A 24,489-nucleotide genomic window follows, 5' to 3' on the forward strand; every position below is an offset into this window, starting at 1 on the left:
GGAGTGCTTTGAGACGTACGGTGGAAAAGGAAATATCTTACACAAAAAAAAGAAAGAAGAGCTCTCTGAAACTTCTTTGTGGTGTGTACATTCAACTCACAGTGTTGAACACTCCTTTTGACAGAGAAGTTTTGAAACACTCTTTTTGCAGAATCTGCAAGTAGATAATTGGACAGCTTATAGGAATTCATTGGAAACGGGATATCCTCACACAAAAACGAGACAGACGTATTCTCACAAACTTCTTTGTGATGTGTGCATTCAACTCACAGAGTTGAACATTTCTTTTCATGGGCCTGATTTGAAACACTCTTTTTGTAGAACCTGCAAGTGGATATTTGTAGCGCTTTGAGGCCTATGCTGGAAAAGGAAATATCTTCACATAAAAATTAGAAAGCAGCATTCTCAGAAACTTACTTCTGATATGTGCATTCAACTCACAGAGGTGAACCTTTATTTTCCTAGAGCAGTTCTGAAAAACTCTTTTTTTAGAAACGCAAGGTGGATTTTGGTGCAGTTGCGGCCTCTAGCGGAAAACGAAATATATTCACATGAAAACCAGAGAGAAGCATTCTCAGAAACTTCTTTATGATGTGTGCATTCAACTCACAGAGTTGAACCTTCCTTTTCATAGAGCAGTATTGAAACACTCTTTTTGTAGAATCGGCAGATGGATATTTGGAGCTCTTTGAGGCCTATGCTGGAAAAGGAAATATCTTTACATAAAAACTAGCAAAAGCAATCTCAGAAACTTCTTTGTGATGAGTACATTCAGCTCACAGAGTTGAACCTTCCTTTTCATAGAGCAGTTTTGAAACACTCTTTTCGTAGTATCTGCAAGCGGATACATGGACTGATTTGAGACCTATGATAGAAAGGGAAATATCTTCACATAAAAACTAGACAGAAGCATTCTCAGAAACTTCTTTGTAATGTGTGCATTCAACTCACAGAGTTGAACCTTCCTTTTCATAGAGCAGTTTTGAAACACTCCTTTACTAGAATCTGCAAGTGGATATTTGGACTGATTTGAGGAATATGCTGGAAAAGGAAATACCTTCACATAAAAACCAGACAGCAGTATTCTCATAAATTTCTTTGCAATGTATGCTTTCAACTCACCGATTTGAGCCTTCCTTTTGATAGAGCAGTTTGGGGACACACTTTTTGTAGAATCTGCAAGTGGCTATTTGGACTGATTTGAGGAATATGCTGGAAAAGGAAATACCGTCACATAAAAATTAGACAGAAGCATTCTCAGAAACTACTTTGTGATGTATGCATTCAACTCACAGGGTTTAACTTTCCTTTTGATAGAGCAGTTTTGAAACACCCTTTTTGTACAATGTATAAGTGGATATTTGGAGGGCTTTGAGGCCTATGCTGGAAAAGTAAATCTCTTCACATAAAAACCAGTCATAAGCATTCTCAGAAACTTCCCTCCGCTTTGTGCATTAAACTCACAGAGTTGAACCTTCCTTTTGATAGAGCAGTTTTGAAACACTATTATTATAGTACCTGCAAGTGGATATTGGACCGCATTGAGGCTTATGCCGGAAAAGTAAATACCTTCAAATAAAAACGAGACAAAAGTATTCTCAGAAACTTCTTTCTGATGAGTGCGTTCAACTCACAGAATAGAAACTTCCTTTTCATACAGCAGTTTTGATACACTTTTCTGTAGAATCCGCAGTTGGATATTTGGAGAGCTTTGAGGCCTATATTAGAAAAGGAAATATCTTCACATAAAAACTAGACAGTAGCATTCTCAGAAACTACCCTGTGCACTCTGCACTCAGATCACAAAGTTGAACCTTCCTTTTGACAGAGCACTTTTGAAACACACTTTTTATAGAATCTGCAAGTGGATATTTGGGGCGCTTTGAGGCGTATGGTGGAAAAGGAAATATCGTCCCATAAAAAATAGACAGAAGCATTCTCAGAAACTCCGTTCTGATGGGTGCATTCAACTCACAGTGTTGAATATTCCTTTTGATAGAGCAGTTTTGAAACACCCTTTTTGTAGAATCTGCAAGTGGATATTTGGAGGGTTTTGAGGCCTATGCTGGAAAAGGAAGTATATTCACATAAAAACTGCACAGTAGCATTCTCAGAAACTTCTCTGGGATGTGTAAATTCAACTCACAGAGTTGAACTTTAATTTTGATATGGAAGAATTGAAACACTCTTTCTGTAGAATTTGGAAGTGGATATTTGGATCGGTTTGAGGATTATGCTGAAAAAGGAAATATCTTCACATACAAACTAGAAAGCAGCATTCTCAGAAACTTATTTGTGATGTGTGCATTCAACTCAGAGAATTGAAACTTTCTATTCATAGAGCAGTTCTGAAACACTCCTTTTGGGAAAACGACAGGTTTGTATTTTGTGCGATTGTGACCTCTATTGGAAAAGGAAATACATTCAGATGAAAACTACACAGAAGCATTCTCAGAAACTTCTTTGTGATGTGTGCATTCAACCCACAGAGCTGAACATTCCTTGTGATACAGGAGTCCTGAAACACCCTTTTTGTAGAGTCTGTAAGTGGATATTTCCAGGGCTTTGAAGACTATCCTGGAAAAGGAAATATCTTCTCATAAAAATTAGACAGAAGGATTCTCAGAAACTTCCCAGTGCATTGTACATTAAACTAACATAGTTGAACCTTCCTTTTGATAGAGCAGCTTGAAACACTCTTTTTGTAGAACAAACAAGTGGATAACTGGACCGCTTTGAGGCCAATGATGGAAAAGGAAATATCTTCACATAAAAACTAGACAGAAACATTCTCAGAAACTCCTTTGTGATGAGTGCATTCTACTTACAGAATTGAACCATCCTTTGGATAGAACAGTTTTGAAACACTCTTTTTGCGGAATCTGCAACTGGATATGTGGAGCGCTTGGAGGCCTATGCTGGAAAAGGAAATATCTTCACAAAAAAAATGAGACAGAAACAATCTCAGAAAATTCCTTGTGATGTGCGTATTTGACTAACAGAGTTGAACATTCCTTTCCATAGAACAGTTTTGAAACATTGTTTTTGTAGAATCCGCAAGGGATATTTGGAGCGCTTTGAGGCCTATCCTGCAAAAGGAAATATCATTGCATAAAAATTAGATGGAAGCATTCTCAGAAACTTCTTTCTGATGAGTGCATTCAACTCACAGAGTTGAACATTCCTTTTGATAGACCAGTTTTGAAACACAGTTTTTCTAGAATCCGAAAGTGGATATTTGGAGCTCTTTGAGGTTTATGCTGGAAAAGGAAATATCTTCATACAAAAATTAGACAGAACCATTCTCAGACACTTCTTTGTCATGCGGGGATTGAACTCAAAGTGTTGAACATCCTTTTTCACAGAGCAGTTCTTCAACACTCTTTTTGTGGAAACTGCATGTGGATATTTGGTGCGATTGCAGCATCTAGAGGAAAAGGAAATACATTCAAACGAAAACTAGATAGAACCATTGTCAGAAACTTGTTTGTGATGAGTGCGTTCTACTTACAGAGTTGAACCTTCCTTTTTCTAGAACAGGTTTGAAACATTCTTTTTGTGGAATCTGCAAGTGGATATTTGGAGCTCTTTGAGGCCTATGCAGGAAAAGGAAATATCATCACATAAAATCTAGGCAGAAGCATTCTCAGAAACTTCCTTGTGATGAGTGCATTCAAATCACAGAATTGAACCTTCCTTTTGATAGAAGAGCTTTGAAACACTCTTTTAGTGCAATCTGCAAGTGGATATTTGGAGGGCTTTGAGGCCTATGTTGGAAAAGGAAATATCTTCACATAAATACTAGACAGAAGCATTCTCAGAAATTCTTTCTGATGAGTTCATTCAACTCACAGAGTTGAAACTTCCACTTGATAAAGTAGTTGTGACACACATTTTTTGGAGGATCTAGAAGTGGATATTTGGATGGCTTTCAGTCCTTTGCTAGAAAACGAAATATCATCACATAAAACGTAGACAGAAACATTCCGGAAACTTCTTTGTGATGTGTGCATTTATCTCACAGAGTTGAATGTTCCATTTGATAGACCAGCTTTGAAACACTGCTTTTGTAGTATCTGCAGGTGGATATTTGGAGATCTTAGAGGCCAATGCTGGAAAAGAAAATATCTTCACATAAAAACTGGACAGAAGCATTCTCGGAAACTTCTCTGTGATGTGTGCATTCAACTCACCGAGTGGAACCGTCCTTTTCACACAGCAGTATTGAAACACTGTTTTTTTAGAATATGCAAATAAATATTTGGACAGATTTCAGGCATATGCAGGAAAAGGAAATATCTTCACGTAAAAACTAGAATGCAGCATTCTCAGAAAGTTCTTTGTGATGTGTGCATTCAATTCACAGAGTTGAACATTCTTTTTCACAGATCAATTCTGAAACACTCTTTTTTTGGAAAAGGCAAATGGATATTTAGTGCGATTGTGGCCTCTAGTGGAAAAGGAAATACATTCAGATTAAAATTAGACAGAAGCTTTCTCAGAAAGTTCTTTGTGATGTGTGCATTCTACTCAAAGGTTTCAACCTGCCTTTTGAAAGAGCAGTTTGGAAACACCCCTTTTGTAAAATCTGCTAATAGATATTTGGAGCGATTTGAGGCCTATGCTGGAAAAGGAAATATCTTCACATAAAAACTAGACAGAAGCATTCTCGGAAACATTTTCTGATGTGCGCATTCAACTCAATGAGTTGAACATTGCTTTTGATAGAGCAGTTTTGAAACACTCTTTTTGTAGAATCTGCAAGTGGATATTTGGAGCGCTTTGAGTCCTACACTGGAAAAGGAAATATCTTCACTTAGAACCTACACAAAAGAATTCTCAAAGACTTCCCTGTGCTTTCTGCATTCAACTCACAGTGTTGAATCTTCCTTTTGATAGAATAGTTTTGAAACACTCCGTTTGTAGAATCTGCAAGTCGATATTTGGAACGCTTTGAGGTCTATGCTGGAAAACGAAATATCTTCACATAAAAACTAGATAGAAGCATTCTCAGAAACTTCTTTCTGATGTGCGCATTCAACACACAGAGTTGAAGCTTCCTTTTGATATAGCAGTTTTGAAACACACTTTTACTAAAATCTGCAAGTGGATATTTGGAGTGCTAAGAGGCCAACATTGGAAAAGGAAATATCTTCACATAAAAACTAGAAGGAAGCATTCACAGAAACTTCCCTGTGCTTTATGCATTCAAATCACAGAGTGGAATCTTCCTTTTGATAGCGCAGTTTCAAAACACTCTTTTTGTAGAATTTGCTAGTGGATGTTTGGAGCGATTTGAGGCTTATGCTGGAAAAGGAAATATCTTCACATAAAACTAGACAGAAGCATTCTCAGAAACTTCTTTGTGATGAGTGCATTCAATTCACAGACGTGAACCTTCTTTTTGAAAGATCAGTATTGAAACACTCTTTTTGTGGAATTTGCAAGTGGATATCTGGAGCGCTTTGAGGCCTATGCTAGGAAATGAAATATCTGCACCTAAAAACTACAGAGAAGCATTCTCACAATCTTCTTCGCGATCTGTGCATTCAACTCACAGAGTTGAACCTTCATTTTCATAGAGCAGTTTTGAAATACACTTTTTGTAGAATCTGCATGTGGATGTTTGGAGCGCTTTCAGGCCAATTCTTGAAAAGGAAGTATCTTCACATATACACTAGACAGAAGCTTTCTCAGAATCTTCTTTCTGATGTCTGCTTTCAACTCACAGAGTTGAACCTGCCTTTTGATAGTGCCGTCTAGAAACAGCCTTTTTGTAAAACCTACTAGTGGATATTTGGAGCGATTTGAGGCCTATACTGGAAATGGGAATATCTTTACATGAAAACTAGACAGAAGATTTCTCAGAAACGTCTTTGTGATGAGTGCATTCAACTCACAGACTTGAAGCTTCCTTTTGAAATAGAAGTTTTGAAAGAGTCTTTTTGAAGAATCTTCAAGTGCATATATGGAGCGCTTTGAGGCCTATGCTGGAAAATTAAATATCATCACATACAAACTAGACAGAAGCATACCCAGAAACTTCTTGTGATGTGCGCATTGACCTCACGGAGTTGAACCTTTCTTTGGATAGAGACGTTTTGAAATACTTTTTTATTAGCATCTTCAAGTGGATGTTTGAAGTGTTTTGAGGCCTACGCTGGAAAGGGAAATATCTTCACGTAGAAACTAGACAAAATCATTCTCAGAAATTTCCCTGTGCTTTGTGCATTCAACTCACAGAATTCAACTTTCCTTTTGATACAGCAGTTTGGAAACACTCTTTTTGTTGAATCTGCAAGTGGATATTTGGAGCGCTTTGAGGCCTATGCTGCAAAAGGAAATATCATTGCATAAAAACTAGATGGAAGCATTCTCAGAAACTTCTTTGTGATGAGTGCCTTCAACTGACAGACTTGAACCTTCCTTTTGATGGACTAGTTTTAAAACCCTGTTTTTGTAGAATCCGCAAGTGGATATTTGGAGCTCCTTTAGGCTTATCCTAGAAAAGGAAGTATCTTCATATACATACTAGACAGAAGTATTCTCAGAAACTACTTTGTCATGTGGGGATTGAACTCAAAGAGGTGATCATTCCTTTTCATACAGCAGTTCTTCAACACTCTTTTTGTGGAAACTGCAAATGGATATTTGGTGCGATTGCGGCATCTAGTGGAAAAGGAAATTCATTCTGATGAAAACTAGATAGAACCATTGTCAGAAACTTCTTTGTGATGAGTGAATTCTACTCACAGAGTTGAACCTTCCTTTTGATAGAACAGTTTTGAAACACACTTTTTCTGGAATCTCCAAGAGGATATTTGGAGCGCATTGGGGCCTATGTTGGAAAAGGAAATATCTTCACATAAAAACTAGGCAGAAGCATTCTCAGAAACATGTACTGATGTTCGCATTCAACTCACCGACTTGAACCTTACTTTTGATAGAGCAGTTTTGAAACACTATTTTTGTAGAATCTGCAAGTGGATGTTTGGAGTGCTTTGAGTCCTACACTGGAAAAGGAAATATCTTTACTTAGAACATAGACAGAAGCATTCTCAGAGACTTCCGTGTGCTTTCTGCATTCGACTAACAGAGTTGAAACTTCCTTTTCATAGAATAGTTTTGAAACACTCTTTTTGCAGAATCTGCAAGTCGATATTTGGAAAGTTTTGAGGCCTAAGCTGGAAAAGGAAATATCTTCACATAAAAACGAGATAGAAGCATTATCAGAAACTTTTTTGTGATGTGTGCATTGAACTGACACAGTTGAAGCTTTCTTTTGATAGAGAAGTTTTGAAACACTCTTTTAGCACAATCTTCAAGTGGATGTGTGGAGTGTTTTAAGGCCTATCCTGGAAAAGTAAGTATCTTCACGTAGAAACCAGACAAAAGCATTCTCAGAAAGTTCCCTGTGCTTTGTGCATTCAACTCATGGAGTTCAACCTTCTTTTTCATAGAGCAGTTTTCAAACACTCTTTTTGTAGAATCTGCAAGTGGATATTTGGAGCGCTTTGAGGCCTATGCTGCAAAAGAAAATATCACTGCATAAAAACTAGATGGAAGCATTCTCAGAAACTACTTTGTCATGAGTGCATTCAACTCACAGACTTGAACATTCCTTTCGATAGACCAGTTATGAAACACCGTTTTTGTAGAATCAGAAAGTGGATATATGGAGCTCTTTGAGGCTTATGCTGGAAAAGCAAATATCTTCATATACAAAGTAGACAGAAGCATTCTCAGAAACTTCTTTGTGATGAGTGCATTCTACTCAAAGAGTTGAACCTTCCTTTTGATAGAAGAGTTTTGAAACACTCATTTTATGGAAACTGCAAGTGGATATTTGGAGCGCTTTGAGGTCTATGTTGGAAAAGGAAATACCTTCACATAAAAACTCGATAGAAGCATTCTCAGAAACTTCTTTCTGATTAGTGCATTCAACTCACAGAGTTGAAACTTCCTTTTGATATATCAGTTTTGAAACACTCTTTTAGTAGAATCTGCATGTGGCTATTTGGAGTGCTAAGAGGCCAACACTGGAAAAGGAAATATCTTCACATAAAAACTGGACGGAAGCATTCTCAGAAACTTCTCTGTGCCTTATGCATTCAACTCACATACTGGAATCTTCCTTTTGGTAGTGCAGTTTTGAAACACTCTTTTTGTAGAATTTGCTAGTGGATGATTGGAGAGATTTGAGACCTAAGCTGGAAAAGAAAATATCTTCACTTTAAAACTAGACAGAAGCATTCTCAGAAACTTCTTTATGATGAGTGTATTCAACTCACAGACTTGAACATTCCTTTTGAAAGAGCAGTTTTTAAACATTCTTTTTGTATAATCTGCAAGTGGATATTTGGAGCGCTTTGAGGCCTATGCAGGGAAATGAAATATCTTCACCTAAAAAATTGACAGAAGCATTCTCAAAAACTTCTTCGTGCTGCGTGCATTCATCTCACAGAGTTGAACCTTCATTTTCATTGAGCAGTTTTGAAAAACACTTTTTGTAGTATCTGCAAGAGGATATTTGGAGGGCATTGAGGCCTATGCTTGAAAAGGAAATATCTTCACATAAACACTAGACAGAAGCAGTCCCAGAAACTTCTTTGTCATGTGTGCATTCAACTCACAGAGGTGAACTTGCCTTTTCATAGAGCAGTTTGGAAACACCCTTTTTGTAAAATCTGCAAGTGGATATTTGGAGCGATTTGAGGCCTATGGTAGAAAAGGAAATATCTTCACATAAAAACTAATCAGAACCATTGTCAGAAGCTTGTGTGTGCTGAAGGCATTCAACTCACAGACTTGAACCTTCCTTTTGATAGAGCAGTTTTGAAACACTCTTTTAATAACATCCGAATGTGGATATATGAAGCGCTTTTAGGCCAATGCTGGAAAAAGAAATATCATCACATAAAAACTAGACCGAAGCATTCTCAGAAACTTCTTAGTGAGGAGTTCATTCAACTCACAGTCTTTAACGTTCCTTTTGATAGAACAGTTTCGAAACACTCCTTTTGTAGAACCTGCAAGTGTTTATTTGGAGAGCTTTGAGGCCTAAGTTGGAAAAGGAAATATCTTCACCAAAAAACTACACAGAAGCGTTCTCGGTAACCTCTTTGTGAAGAGGGCATTCAACTCACAGAGTTGAACATACCTATTGATAGAAAAGTTTTGAAACTCCTTTTTTTTAGAATCTCCAAGTGAATATTTCGAGCGACTTGAGGCTTATGCTAGAAATGGAAATATCGTCACATGAAAACAAGACAGAAGAATACTCAGAAACGTCTTTGTGATGAGTGCATTCAACTCACAGACTTGAAGCTTCCTTTTCAAAGAGCAGTTTTGAAACACTCTTTTTATAGTCTCTGCAATTGGATATGTGGAGCGCTATGAAGCCTATGCTGGAAAAGGAGTGTTTCAAAACTGCTATATCAAAAGGATGTTTCACGTCTGAGGGTTGAATGCAGAAAGCACAGGGAAGTCTCTGAGAATGCTTTTATCTAGGTTCTAAAAGATGTTATTTCCTTTTCCAGCAGCGGACTCAAAGCACTCCAAATAGCCACATGCAGATTCGACAAAAAGAATGTTTCAAAACTGTTCTATCAAAAGGAAGGTTCAAACCTGTGAGTAAAATTCACTCATTACAAAGAAGTTTCTGAGAATGCTTCTGCCCAGTTTTAAGTGAAGATATTTCCTTTTCCAACATAGGTCAAAAAGTGCTCCAAATAAACACTTGCAGATTCTACAAAAGGAGGGTTTCAAAACTGTTCTATCAAAAGGAAAGTTCAAGTCTGTGAGTTCAATGCACTCATCACACAGAAGTTTCTGAGAATGCTTCTGTCTAGTTTTGAGGTGAAGATATTTCATTTACCAGCGTAGGCCTCAAAGCGCTCCAAATATACACTTGCAGATTCTACAAAAACAGTGTTTCAAAACTGCTCTTTGAAAAGGAAGGTTCAAGTCTGTGAGTTGAATGCACTCAGCAGAAAGAAGTTTCTGAGAATGGTTCTGTCTAGTTTTCATCTGCATATACTTCCTTTTCCACTAGATGCAGCAATCGCACCAAACATCCACTTCTGTTTCCACAAAAAGAGTGTTGCAGAACTGCTCCATGAAAAGGAATGCTCAACTCTATGATTTCAATCCCCACATGACCAAGAAGTTTCTGAGAATGCTTCTGTCTAATTTGTGTATGAAGATATTTCCTTTTCCAGCACAAGCCTCAAACAGATCCAAATATCCACTTGCGGATTCTGCAAAAGCAATGTTTCAAAACTGGTCTATCAAAAGGAAGGTTCAACTCTGTGGGTTGAATGCATTCATCACAAAGAAGTTTCTGAGAATGCTTCCATCTAGTTTTTTATGGAATAATATTTCCTTTTGCAGCATAGGCCTCATAGCGCTCCAATTATCCGCTTGCAGATATTTCAAAAAGAGTGTTTCAAAACTGCTTTATCAAAAGGAAGGTTGAACTCTGTGATTTGAATGCACAAAGCACAGGGAACTTTCTGAGAATGCTTTTGTCTAGTTTCTACTTGAAGATATTTCCATTTCCAGCATAGGGCTCAAAGCACTCCACACATCCACTTGATGATTCTACTAAAAGAGTGTTTCAAAACTTCTCTATCAAAAGAAAGGTACAACACTGTGAGTTCAATGCGCACATCACAAGGAAGTTTCTGAGAATGCTTCTGTCTAGTTTTTATGGGAAGAGATTTCCTTTTCCAGCCTAGGCCCCAAACGGCTGCGAGTAAACACTTGCAGATTCTACAAAAGGAGTGTTTCAAAACTGTTCTATCAAAAGGAACGTTCAAGTCTGTGAGTTCAATGCACTCGTCACAAAGGAGTTTTTGAGAATGCTTCTGCCTAGTTTTTATGTGATGACATTTCTTTTTCCAGCATTGGCATAAAAGCGCTCCAAACACCCACCTTCAGAAGGTACCGAAAGAGTGTTTCAAAACTGCATTAGCAAAAGGAAGGTTCAAGTCTGTGAGTTGAATGCACTCATCCGCAGATGGTTCTGAGAATGCTTCTGTCTAGTTTTATGTGGAGATATTTCCTATTCCTTGCATAGGCCTCAAATCGCTCCAAGTATCCACTTGCAGATCTTCCAAAAAAATGTTTCCAGTTTCAGCTTTCTACATATGGCTAGCCAGTTTTCCCAGCAACATTTATTAAATAGGGAATCCTTTCCCCATTTCTTGTTTTTGTCAGCTTTGTCAAAGATCAGATAGTTGTAGATATGTGGCATTATTTCTGACGGCTCTGTTCTGTTCCATTGATCTATATCTCTGTTTTGGTACCAGTACCATGCTGTTTTGGTTACTGTAGCTTTGTAGTATAGGTTGAAGTCAGGTAGCGTGATGCCTCCAGCTTTGTTCTTTTGGCTTAGGATTGACTTGGTGATGCGGGCTCTTTTTTGGTTCCATATGAACTTTTAAGTAGTTTTTTCCAATTCTGTGAAGAAAGTCATTGGTAATTTGATGGGGATGGCATTGAATCTGTAAATTGCCTTGGGAAGGATGGCCATTTTCATGATATTGATTCTTCCTACCCATGAGCATGGAATGTTCTTCCATTTGTTTGTATCCTCTTTTATTTCCTTGAGCATTGGTTTGTAGTTCTCCTTGAAGAGGTCCTTCACATCCCTTGTAAGTTGGATTCCTAGGTATTTTATTCTCTTTGAAGCAATTGTGAATGGGAGTTCACTCATGATTTGGCTCTCTGTTTGTCTGTTATTGATGTATAAGAATGCTTGTGATATTTGTACATTGATTTTGTATCCTGAGACTTGCTGAAGTTGCTTATCAGCTTAAGGAGATTTTGGGCTGAGACAATGGGGTTTTCTAGATATACTATCATGTCATCTGCAAACAGGGACAATTTGACTTCCTCTTTTCCTAATTGAATACCCTTTATTTCCTTCTCTTGCCTAATTGCCCTGGCCAGAACTTCCAACACTATGTTGAATAGAAGTGGTGAGAGAGGGCATCCCTGACTTGTGCCAGTTTTCAAAGGGAATGCTTCCAGTTTTTGCCCATTCAGTATGATATTGGCTGTGGGTTAGTCATAAATAACTCTTATTATTTTGAGATACGACCCATCAATACCTAATTTATTGAGAGTTTTTAGCATGAAGGGTTGTTGAATTTTGTCAAAGGCCTTTTCTGCATCTATTGAGATAATCATGTGGGTTTTGACTTTGGTTCTGTTTATATGCTGGATTACATTTATTGATTTGCGTATTCTCAGTAAACTATCACAAGAACAAAAAACCAAACACTGCATATTCTCATTCATAGGTGGAATTGAACAATGAGAACACATGGACACAGGAAGGGGAACATCACACTTCAGGGACTGTTGTGGGGTGGGGGGAGGGGGGAGAAAAAAAATAAACAAATAAATAAATAAATAAATAAATAAAAAAGAAATAATAATTAAAAAAAAATGTTTCCAAACTGCTCTATGAAAAGACAGATTCAACTCTGTGAGTTGAATGTACGCATCGCGAAGAAGTTTCTGAGAATGCTTCCGTCTAGTTTTTAGGTGAAGATATTTCTTTTCCCAGCATAGGCATCAAAGCACTCCAAATATCCACCTGCAGATTCTACAAAAAGAGTTTTTCAAAACTGCTCTTTCAAAAGGACGGTTCAAGTCTGTGACTTGAATGCACTCATCACAAAGAAGTTTCTGAGAATGCTTCTGTCTAGTTTTTATCTGAAGATACTTCCTTTTCCAGCATAGGCCTAAAATCTCTCCAAACATCCACTAGCAAATTCTACAAAAGGAATGTTTGAAAACTGCGACATCTAGGGAAGATTCCACTATGTGAGTTGAATGCGTAAAGCACACGGAAGTTTCTGAGACTGCTTCCGTCTGGTTCTCATGTGAAGATATTTCCTTTTCCAGTGTTGGCCTCTTAGCACTCCAAATATCCATTTGCAGATTCTAGAAAAAGGGTGTTTCAAAACTGCTCTATCCAAAGGAAGTTTCAACACGGAGGGTTGAATGCGCACATAGGAATATATTTCTCAGAATTCTCCAGTCTAGTTTTTATGTGAAGATATTTCCTTTTCCAACATAGGCCTCAAAGCCCTCCAAATAAACACTTGCAGATTCTACAAAACGAGTGTTTCAAAACTGTTCTATCAAAAGGAACGTTGAAGTCTGTGAGTTGAATGCACTAATCACACAGAAGTTTCTTAGAATGCCTCTGTCTAGTATTTAGGTGAAGATATTTCATTTCCCAGCATAGGCTTCAAAGCCCTCCAAATATCCACTTGCAGATTCTACAAAAAGAGTGTTTTATAACTTCTCTTTCAAAAGGAAGTTTCAAGTCTGTGATTTGAATACACTCATCAGAAAAAAGTTTCTGAGAATAGTTCTCTCCAGTATTCATCTGCATGTATTTCCTTTTCCACTAGATACCGCAATCGCACCAAAAATCCACTTACGGTTTCCACAGAAAGAATGTTGCAGAACTGCTCCATGATAAGGAATGTTCAACTCTGTGAGTTCAATCCCCACATGACAAAGAAGTTTCTGAGAATGCTTCTGTCTAGTTTGTATATGAAGATATTCGCTTTTCAAGCATGAGTCTCAAACAGCTCCAAATATCCACTTGCGGATTCTGCAAAAACAGTGTTTCAAAACGGGTCTATCAAAAGGAAGTTTCAACTCTGTGAGTTGAATGCACTCATCACATACTCGTTTCTGAGAATTCTACTCTCTAGTTTTCATGTGAAGGTATTTCCTTTTCTACTCTAGGCCTCAAATCGCTCCAAATATTCACTTGCAGATTCTACAAATTGGGTGTTTCAAAACTTCTCTATCAATTGGTAAGTTCAACTCTGTGAGTTTAATTCACTCATCACAAAGTAGTTTCTGAGAATGCTTCTGTCTCGTTTTTATGTGAGGATATTTCCTCTTACAACATAGGCCTCAAAGCGCTCTGAATAAACACTTGCAGATTCTACAAAAGGAGTGTTTCAATACTTTTCTATCTATAGGAACGTTCAACTCTGTGAGCTGAATGCACTCATCACACAGGAGTTTCTGAGAATGCTTCTGTCTAGTTATTATGTGATGATATTTCGTTTTCCAGCATTGGCCTAAAAGCGCTCCAAATATCCAACTTCAGATGGTACCGAAAGAGTGGTTCAAAACTGCACTATCAAAAGTAAAATTCAACTCTGTGAGGTGAATGCACTCATCACAGAGAAGGTTCTGAGAATGCTTCTATTTTTTATGTGAAGATATTTCCTTTTCCTTGCATAGGCCTCAAATCGCGCCAAATTTCCACTTGCAGACTTTACAAAAAGAGTGTTTCCTAACTGCTCTATCAAAAGGCAGGTTCAACCCTGTGAGTTGAATGCACGCATTGCGAAGAAGTTGCTGTGAATGTTTCTGTCTAATTTTTAGGTGAAGATATTTCATTTCCCAGCGTAGGACTCAAAGCTCTCCACATATCCACTTGCAGATTCTACAAAAAGAGTGTTTCAAAACTGCTCTTTCTAAAGGACGGTTCAATTCTGTGAGTTGAATGCACTCATCACAAAGAAGTTTCTGAGAATGATTCTGTCTAGTTTTCATTTGAAGATATTTGCTTTTCCAGCATAGGCCTAAAATCGCTACAAACGTCCACTAGCAAATTCTACAAAGGGTGAGTTTCAAAACTGCACTATCAAAAGGAAGATTCCACTATGTGAGTTGGATGCATAAAGCACACGGAAGTTTCTGAGACTGCTTCCGTCTAGTTCTCATGTGAAGATATTTCCTTTTCCAGTCTTGGCCCCCTAGCACTCCAAATATCCACTTGCAGATTCTAGAAAAAGAGTGTTTCAAAACTACTCTATACAAAGAAAGATTCAACACGGTGTGTTGAATGCGCACATCAAAAAAAGTTTCTGAGAATACTTCTGTCTAGTTTTTATGTGAAGATATTTCCTTTTCCAGCATAGGTCTCAAAGCGCTCCAAATATCCACTTGCAGATTCTACAAAAGGAGTGTTTCAAAACTGTTCTATCAAAAGGAAGGTTCAACTCTGTGAGTAGAATTCACTCATCACAAAGAAGTTTCTGAGAATGCTTCTATCAAGTTTTTAGGTGAAGATATTTCATTTCCCAGCATAGGACTCAAAGCACTCCAAATATCCACTTGCAGATTCTACAAAAGGAGTGTTTCAAAACTCTTCTATCAAAAAGAAGGTTCAACTCTGTGAGTAGAATTCACTCATCACAAAGAAGTTTCTGAGAATGCTTCTGTCTAGTTTTTAGGTGAAGATATTTCATTTCCCAGCATAGGTCTCAAAGCACTCCAAATATCCACTTGTAGATTCTACAAAAAGAGTGTTTCACAACTGAACTCTGAAAAAGAAGCTTCAACTCTGTGAGTTGAAAGCACTCATCAGAAATAAGTTTCTGAGAATGCTTCTGTCTAGTTTTTATTTGAAGATATTTTCTTTCCCAGCAAAGGCCTCAAAGCGCTGCGAATAAACACTTCCAGACCCTACAAAAGGAGTGTTTCAAAATTGTTCTATCAAAGGAAACTTTCAAGTCTGTGAGTTGAATACACTCGTCAGAAAGAAGTTTCTGAGAATGCTTCTGTCTAGTTTTTCTATGAAGATATTACTTTTTCCAGCATTGACCTAAAAGCGCTCCAAATATCCACTTGCAGATTCTACAAAATGATTGCTTCAAAACTGCTCTCTGAAAAGGAAGCTTCAAGTCTGTGAGTTGAATGCGCTCATCAGAAAGAATTTTCTGAGAATGGTTCTATCTAGTTTTCATCGGTATGTATTTCCTTTTCCACTAGATGACGCAATCGCACCAGATATCCACTTGCAGTTTCCACAAATAGAGTGTTTCAGAACTGCTCCATGAAATGGAATGTTCAACACTGTGAGTTCAATCCCCACATGACAAAGAAGTTTCTGAGAATGCTTCTGTCTAGTTTGTATATGAAGATATTTCCTTTTCAACCATAAGCCTCAAAGTGCTCCAAATATCCACTTGCGGATACTGCAAACTCAATCTTTCAAAACGGGTCAATCAAAAGGAAGATTCAACTCTGTGAGTTGAATGCACTCATCACAAAGAAGTTTCTTAGAATGCTTCCTTCTAGTTTTTACTCAACGATATATCATTTTGCAGCATAGGCCTCGTAGCGCTCCAAATATCCACTCGCAGATTCTACGAAAAGAGTGTTTCAAAACTGCTCTATCAAAAGGAAGGTTAAACTCTGTGAGTTGAATGCACAGGGACCTTTCTGAGAATGATTTGCCTTGTTTCTACGAGAAGATATTTCCTTTTCCAGCATAGGCCTCAAAGCAATCCATACATCCACTTGAAGACTCTCCTAAAAGATATTTTCAAAACTTCTCTATCAAAAGAAACGCTCAACTCTGTGATTTCAATGCACACGTCACAAAGAAGTTTCTTAGAATGTTTCTGTCTAGTTTTTATGGAAAGAGAATTCCTTTTCCAGCTTAGGCCGCAGAGCACTCTATAAATCCACTTGAAGATTCTACGAAAAGAGGGTTTCAAAACTCCTCTTTCAAAAGGAAGCTTCAAGTCTCTGAGTTGAATGCACTCATCACAAAGAAGTTTCTGAGAATGCTTCTGTCTAGTTTTTATGTGAAGATACTTCCTTTTCCAACATAGGCCTCAAAGCCCTCCGAATAAACACTTGCAGATTCTACAAAAGGAGGGTTTCAAAACTGTTCTGTCAAAAGGAACGTTCAAGTCTGTGAGTTGAATGCGCTCATCACAAAGAAGTTTCCGAGAATGCTTCTGTCTAGTTTTTATGTGATTATATTTCTTTTTCCAAAATTGGCCTAAAAGCGCTCCAAATATCCACCTTCAGATGTTACTGAAAGAGTGTTTCAAAACTGCACTATCAAAAGGAAGGTTCACGTCTGTGAGTTTAATGCACTCATCATGCAGAAGGTTCTGAGAATGCTTCTGTCTAGCGTTTATGTGGAGATATTTCCTATTCCTTGCATAGGCCTCAAATCGCTCCAAATATCCACTTGCAGATTTTTGAAGAAAATGTTTCCAAACTGCTCTATCAAAATACAAATTCAACTCTGTGTGTTGTATGCACGCATCGTGAAGAACTTTCTGAGAATGCTTCTGTCTAGTTTTAGGTGAAGATATTTCATTTCCCAGCATTGGCTTCAAAGCGCTCCAAATATACACTTGCAGATTCTACAAAAAGCGTGTTTCAAAACTTCTCCATCAATTGGAAGGTTTAACTCTGTGAGTTGAATGCACTCATCACAAGGTGGCTTCTGAGAATGTTTCTGTCAAATTTTTATGTGAAGACATTTCCTTTTCCAGCATAGGACTCAAAGCTCTCCAAATATCCACTTGCAGATTCTACAAAAAGAGTGTTTCAAAACTGTTCTTTCAAAAGGAAGGTTCAACTCTGTGAGTAGAATGCACACATCACAAAGAAGTTTCTGAGAATTCTTCTTTCTAGTTTTTATGTGAAGATATTTCCTTTTCCAACATAGGCCTCAAAGCGCTCCAAATAAACAATTTCAGATTCTACAAAAGGAGTGTTTCAAAACTGTTCTATCAAAAGGAAGGTTCAACTCTGTGACTATAATGCACTCATTACAAAGAAGTTTCTGAGAATGCTTCTGTCTAGTTTTTATGTGAAGATATTTCCTTTTCCAACATAGGCCTCAAAGCGCTCCAAATATCCACTTGCAGACTCTTCATAAAGTGTGTTTCAAAACTGCTCTATCAAAAGGAAGATTGAACTCTGTGAGTTGAATGCACAAAGTACAGGGAACTTTCGGAGAATGCTTTTGTCTAGATTCTACGTAAAGATGTTTCCATTTCCAGCATAGGCCTCAAATCGCTCCAAATATTCACTTGCAGATTCTCCAGAAAGGGTGTTTCAAAACTTCTCTCTCAATTGGTAGGTTTAACTCTGAGAGTTAAATGCACTCATCACAAAGAAATTTCTGAGAATGCTTCTGTCTAATTTTTATGTGAAGATATTTCCTAATCCAACGTAGGCCTCAAAGCGCTCTGAATAAACACTTGCATATTCTACAAAAGGAGTGTTTCAAAACTGTTCTACGAAAAGGAACGTTCAAGTCTGTGAGTTGAACGCACTTGTCACGCAGAAGTTTCTGAGAACGCTTCTGTCTAGTTTCTCTGTGCAGATATTTCCTATTCCTTGCATAGGCCTCAAAGCGCTCCAAATATCCACTTGCAGAATCTACAAAAAGAGTTTTTCAAAACTGCTCTTTCAAAAGGACGGTTCAAGTCTGTGAGTTCAATGCACTTATCACAAAGAAGTTTCTGAGAATGCTTCTCTCTAGTTTTTATGTGAAGATATTTCCTTTTCCAGCATAGGCCTCAAATAGCTCCAAACATCCCATAGCAAATACTACAAAAGGAGTGTTTCAAAACTGCGCTATCTAAAAGAAGATTCCGCTATGTGAGTTGAATGCCTAAAGCACACGGAGGTTTCTGAGACTTCTTCCGTCTAGTTCTCATGTGAAGATATTTCCTTTTCCAGTCTTGCCCCTTAGCTCTCCAAATATCCACTTGCAGATTCTAGAAAAAGACAGTTTCAAATCTGCTATATCCAAAGGAAGGTTCAACACGGTGAGTTGAATGCGCACATCAAAAGATGTTTCTGAGAATTATTCTGTCCAGTTTTTATGTGAAGATATTTTCTTTTCCAGCTTAGGCCTCAAAGCGCTCCGTATATCCACTTGCGGATTCCACAAAAAGAGTGTTTCCAAACTGTTCTATCAAAAGGAAGGTTCAACTCTGTGAGTAGAATGCACTCCTCACAAAGAAGATTCTGAGAATGCTTCTGTCTAGTTTCTAGGTGAAGATGTTTCATTTCCGAGCATAGGCCTTAAAGCGCTCCAAATATCCACTTGCACATTCTACAAAAAGAGTTGTTTCAAAACTGCTCTCTGAAAACGAAGCTTCAAGTCTGTGAGTTGAATGCACTCATCAGAAAGTAGTTTCTGAGAATGGTTCTATCAAGTTTTCATCTGAATGTATTTCCTTTTCCACTAGATGCCGCAATCGCACCAGATATCCACTTGCATTTTCCACAAATAAAGTGTTGCAGAACTGCTCCGTGAATAGGAATGTTCAACAACGAGAGTTCAATCCCCACATGACAAAGAAGTTTCTGAGAATGCTTCTGTCTAGATTGTGTATGAAGACATTTCCTTTTGCATCATTGGCCTCAAACAGCCAAAAATATCCACTTCCGGATACTACAAAAACTGTTTTGCAAAACTGGTCTATCAACAGGAACTTTCAAGTCTGGGAGTTGAATGCACTCATCACACAGAATTTTCTGAGAATGCTTCTGTCTAGTTTTTAGGTGAAGATATATCATTTCCCAGCATAGGCCTCAAAGCGCTCCAAATATCCACTTGCAGATTCTACAAAAAGAGTGTTTCAAAACTGCTCTTTGAAAAGGAACGTTCAACTCTCTGAGTTGAATGCACTCATCAGAAAGATGTTTCTGAGAATGGTTCCGTCCAGTTTTCGTCTGCATGTATTTCCTTTTCCACTAGATGTCGAAATCGCATCAACTATCCACTTTCAGTTTCCACAAAAAGAGTGCTGCAGAACTGCTCCATGAAAAGCAATTTTCAACTCTGTAAGTTCAATCCCCGCATGACAAAGAAGTTGCTGAGAATGCTTCTGTCTAGTTTGTATATGAAGATATATCCTTTTGAAGCATAAGCCTCAAACTGCTCCAAATATCCACATGCGGATCCTGCAAATTCAGAGTTTCAAAACGGGTCTATCAAAGGGAAGATTCAAATCTGAGAGTTGAAGGCACTCATCACAAAGCAGTTTCTGAGAATGCCTCCATCAAGTTTTTATGCAATAATATTTCCTTTTGCAGCATAGGCCTCATAGGGCTCCAAATATCAACTTGCAGATTATAAGAAAAGAGTGTTTCAAAACTACTCAATCAAAAGGAAGGTTAAACTCTGTGAGTTGAATGCACAGGGAACTTTCTGAGAATGCTTTTGTCTAGTTTCTAAGGGAAGATATTTCCTTTTCCAGCATAGGACTCAAAGCATTCCATACATCCCATTGAAGGCTCTACTAAAAGATTGTATCAAATCTTCCCTATCAAAAGAAAGGTTCAACATTGTGAGTTCAATGCACACGTCACAAAGAAGTTTCTGAGAATGCTTCTGTCTAGTTTTTATTCGAAGATATTTCCTTTTCGAACATAGGTCTCAAAGCGCTCCAAATAAACACTTGCAGATTCTACAACAGGAGTCTTTCAAAACTGTTCTATCAAAAGGAACGTTCAAGACCGTGAGTTGAAAGCACTCATCACAAAGAAGTTTCTGAGAATGCTTCTGTCTAGTGTTTAGGTAAAGATATTTCATTTCCCAGCGTAGGACTCAAAGCGCTCCGAATAAACACTTGCAGATTCTACAAACAGAGTGTTTCAAAACTGCTCTTTCAAAAGGAAAGTTCAAGTCTGTGAGTTGAATGCACTCAACACAAAGAAGTTTCTGAGAATGCTGCTATCTAGTTGTTATGTGAAGATATTTCCTTTTCCAGCATAGGCCTCAAAGCGCTCGAAATAAACACTTGCAGATTCTACAAAAGGAGTGTTTCAAAACTGTTCTATGAAAAGGAACGTTCAAGTCTGTGAATTGAATGCACTCATCCCAAAGAAGCTTCTGAGAATGCTTCTCTATAGTTCTTATGTGAAGGTGTTTCCTTTTCCATCATAGTCCTCAAATCGCTCCAAATATTCACTTGCAGAGTTTCAAAACTGTTCTTTCAAAAAGAGGGTTCAACTCTGTGACTAGAATGCACCCATTACAAAGAAGTTACTGACAATGCTTCTGTCTAGTTTTTAGGTGAAGATACTTCCTTTTCGAACATAGGCCTCAAAGCGCTCCAAATAAACATTGCAGATTCTACAAAAGGAGTGTTTCAAAACTGTTCTATCAAAAGGTACGTTCAAGTCTGTGATTTGAATGCACTAATCACACAGAAGTTTGTGACAATGCTTCTGTCTAGTTTTTAGGTGAAGATATTTCATTTCCCAGCGTAGCCCTCAAAGCTCTCCAAATATCCACTTGCAGATTCTGCAAAAAGACTCTTTCAAAACTGCTCTTTCAAAAGGAAGGTTCAAGTCCGTGAGATGAAAGCAATCATCAGAAAGAGGTTTCCGAGAATGGTTCTATCTAGTTTTCATCTGCATGTATTTCCTTTTCCACTAGATGCCGCAATCGCACCAAATATCCACTTCCAGTTTCCACAAAAATACTATTGCAGAACTGCTCCATGAAAAGGAGTGTTCAACTCTGTGAGTTCTATCCCCACATGACAAAGAAGTTTCTGATAATGCTTCTGTCTAGTTTGTATATGAGGATACTCCCTTTTCCAGCATAAGCCTCAAAGAGCACCTAATATCCACTTGCGGATGCTACAAACACAGGGTTTCAAAACTGTTCTACCAAAAGGAACGTTCAAATCCGTGAGTTGAATGCACTCATCACAAAGAAGTTTCTGAGAATTATTCCATCTAGTTTTTATGCAATAATATTTCCTTTGGCAGCATTGGCCTCAAAGCGCTCCAAATATCCACTTGCAGATTCTACAAAAACAGTGTTTCAAAACTGCTCTATCAAAAGGAAGGTTGAACTCTGTGAGTTGAATGCACAAACCACAGGGAACTTTCTGAGAATGCTTTTGTCTGGATTCTAAGTGAAGATGTTTCCATTTCCAGCATAGGCCTCAAATCGCTCCAAATATTCACTTGCAAATTCTACAAAAAGGGCGTTTAAAAGCTTCTCTATGAATTGGTCGTTTCAATTCTGTGAGTTGAATGCACTCATCACGAAGAAGTTTTTGAGAATGCTTCTGTCTACTTTATATGTGAAGATATTTCCTTTTCCAACCTAGGTCTCAAGGCGCTCGGAATAAACACTTCCAGATTCTACAAAAGGAGTGTTTCAAAACTGTTCTATGAAAAGGAATGTTCATGTCTGTGAGTTGAATGCACTCATTAAAAAGAAGTTTCAGAGAATGCTTCTGTCTAGTTTTTATGTGATGATATTTCGTTTTCCAGCATTTGCCCAAATGCCCTCCAAATATCCACTTTCAGATGGTACTCAAAGAGTGTTTCAAAATGGCACTATCAAAAGGAAAGTTAAAGTCTGTGAGTTGAATGCACTCATCACAGAGAAGGTTCTCAGAATTCTTCTATCTAGTTTTTATGTGAAGATATTTCCTTTTCCTTGCATAGGCCTCAAATCGCTCCAAATATCCACTTGCAGAAATAACAAAAAGAGGGTTCCCAAACTGCTCTATCAAAAGTCAGGTTCAACTCTGTGAATTGAATGCACGCATCGCAAAGAAGTTTTTGAGAATGCTTCTGTCTAGTTTTTAGCTGAAGAGATTTCATTTCCCAACATAGGCCTCAAAGCGCTGCAAATAAACACTTGGAGATTCTACAAAAGGAGTGTTTCAAAAGTGTTCTATCAAAAGGAACATTCAAGTCTGTGAGTTGAATGCACTCATCATGAAGAAGTTTCTGAGAATGCTTCTGTCTACTTTTTATATGAAGATATTTCCTTTTCCAAAGTAGGCCTCAAGGCGCTCCGAATAAACACTTGCAGATTCTAAAAAAGGAGTATTTCAAAACTGTTCTACGAAAAGGAACGTTCATGTCTGTGAGTTCAATGCACTCATCACAAAGAAGTTTCTGAGAATGCTTCTGTCTAGTTTTTATATGATGATATTTCGTTTTCCAGCATTGGCATAAATGCCCTCCAAATATCCACATTCAGATGGTACTGAAAGAGTATTTCAAAACTGCACTATCAAAAGAAAGGTTAAAGTCTATGAGTTGAATGCACTCATCACAGAGAAGGTTCTCAGAATTCTTCTATCTAGTTTTAATGTGAAGATATTTCCTTTTCCTAGCATAGGCCTCAAATCGCTCCAAATATCCACTTGCAGAAATGACAAAAAGAGTGTTTCCAAACTACTCTATCAAAAGTCAGTTTCAACTCTGTGAATTCCATGCACGCATCGCAAAGTTGTTTTTGAGAATGCTTCTGTCTAGCTTTTAGCTGAAGAGATTTAATTTCACAACATAGGCCCCAGAGCGCTCCAAATATCCACTTGCAGACACTATAAAAAGAGTTTTCCAGAACTGCTCTTTCAAAAGGAAGGTTCAAGTCTGTGAGTTGAATGCACTCATCACAAAGAAGTTTCTGAGAATGATTCTGTCTAGTTTTTATATGAAGATATTTCCTTTTCCAACTTAGGCCTCAAAGCGCTACAGATAAACACTAGCAGATTCTACAAAAGGAGTGTTTCAAAACAGTTCTATCAAAAGGAACGTTCAACTCTGTGAGTAGAATGCACTCATCACACAGAAATTTCTGAGAATGCTTCTGTCTAGTTTTTAGGTGAAGATATTTCATTTCCCAGCTTAGGCCTCAGAGCGCTCCACATATCCACTTGCAGATTCTACAAAAAGAGTGTTTCAAAACTGCCCTTTCAAAAAAAAGGATCATGACTGTGAGGTGAATGCACTCATCACGAAGAAGTTTCTGAGAATGCTTCTGTCTAGTTCTTATATGAAGATATTTCCTTTCCCAACATAGGCCTCAAAGCGCTCCAAATAAACACTTGCAGATTCTACAAAAGGAGTGTTTCAAAACTGTTCTATCAACAGGAACGTTCAAGTCTGTGAGTTGAATGCACTCATCACGCAGAAGTTTCTGAGAATGCTTCTGTCTGGTTCTTATGTGAAGATATTTCCTTTTCCAGCATAGGCCTCAAAGCGCTCCAAATAACATTTGCAGATCCTACAAAAGGAGTGTTTCAAAACTGTTCTATCAAAAGGAAGCTTCAAGTCTGTGAGTTGAATGCACTCATCACACAGCAGATTCTGAGAATGCTTCTGTCTAGTTTTTATGTGAAGATATTTCGTTTTCCAGCATAGGCCTCAAAGCGCTCCAAATATCCACTTGCAGATACTACAAAAAGAGATTTTCAAAACTGTTCTATCAAAAGGAATGTTCAACTTTGTGAGTAGAATGCACTCATCACAAAGAAGTTTCTGAGAATGCTTCTGAGTAGTTTTTATGTGAAGATATATCCTTTTCCAACATAGGCCCCAAAGGGCTCCAAATAAACACTTGCTGATTCTACAAAAGGAGTGTTTCAGATCTGATCTATCAAAAGGAACGTTCAAGTCCGTCAGTTTGATGCACTCATCACACAGAAGTTTCTGACAATGCTTCTGTCTAGTTTTTAGGTGAAGATATTTTATTTCCCAGCTTAGGCCTCAGAACGCTGCAAATATCCACTTGCAGATTCTACAAAAAGTGTCTTTCAAAACTGCTCTTTCAAAAGGAAGGTTCAAGTCTGTGAGTTGAACGCAGTCATCACAAAGAGGTTTCTGAGAATGGTTCTATATAGATTTCATCTGCAT

This window comes from Pongo pygmaeus, chromosome 12 (genome assembly GCF_028885625.2).
Source record: "Pongo pygmaeus isolate AG05252 chromosome 12, NHGRI_mPonPyg2-v2.0_pri, whole genome shotgun sequence".
Lineage (NCBI taxonomy): Eukaryota > Metazoa > Chordata > Mammalia > Primates > Hominidae > Pongo > Pongo pygmaeus.